Source organism: Phaethon lepturus, unplaced genomic scaffold (assembly GCF_000687285.1).
Source record: "Phaethon lepturus isolate BGI_N335 unplaced genomic scaffold, ASM68728v1 scaffold8370, whole genome shotgun sequence".
Taxonomy (NCBI): domain Eukaryota; kingdom Metazoa; phylum Chordata; class Aves; order Phaethontiformes; family Phaethontidae; genus Phaethon; species Phaethon lepturus.
In genome coordinates, this window is record NW_010511122.1 from 5,262 (window position 1) to 6,065 (window position 804).

Genomic DNA, 804 nt, shown 5'->3' on the forward strand with positions numbered 1-804 from the left:
TGCTTTGGGGAGTTAAGCGTGGTTTTTTTTCCCCTTTTTTTGGCCAGCATAGACCATTCCTCTGGGCTTTAAATATCCAGCTGGGGGAGACTTGGCTTATTGTTATGAAAATCTTGAATTGTTAAGGAAAGTGAAGCAGTAGAACAGGCTGGGGGGTGGAGGGGGGAAGGATGTGGTATCATCCCTCCGAAGCTTTTTAGGCACTGCGTAGCCGAGTGCTGGGCTTGGATATAAGTTTCCCTCGGATGAGGTGAGGTCTCTTCAGCTCTATTTTTTTGCAACTTGCTCTTAGAGCACAGACTTACTGCCCTGTTTTTCATTCCCTTATGCAGGCTCCTCGTTGAATGCATGCGTTAACCCTTGCACTGCCGCTGCCCATGCAGCTGAACTGTCATGCTGGGTAGTGTGGGGGGAAAAAAAACAACCCCAGAGCCCAGCCCTGCAGCCGGGCGCGCACCGCGCTCGCAGAGTACAGCAGCTGTATCTTTAAGAAATTTGCTATATCTACCTCTCGGCGGCAGTTTTTTTTCCCCTTCCTTCTCTTCTTCCTGCATCTTCACATCTTCTTGTTTTCCCTGTACTTCTGTCTGTAAGGTACAGTATCTTCTCACTTCAGCTGAGCCTGGCTGCCACAAAGCTTTTTTTTCTTTTTAAGGAGGCACACGAGCTTTCTCCATACAGCATCCGGCAAAAACCACCGGCTCCAAAGCGCAGGGTCACTTTAATTATTCTATTCCCCCCCCTCCCTTGCTATCGGAGGCAAATAGCTCCGAGCGGCAGCGGGGATCTGGGGGGCTGGGGGGG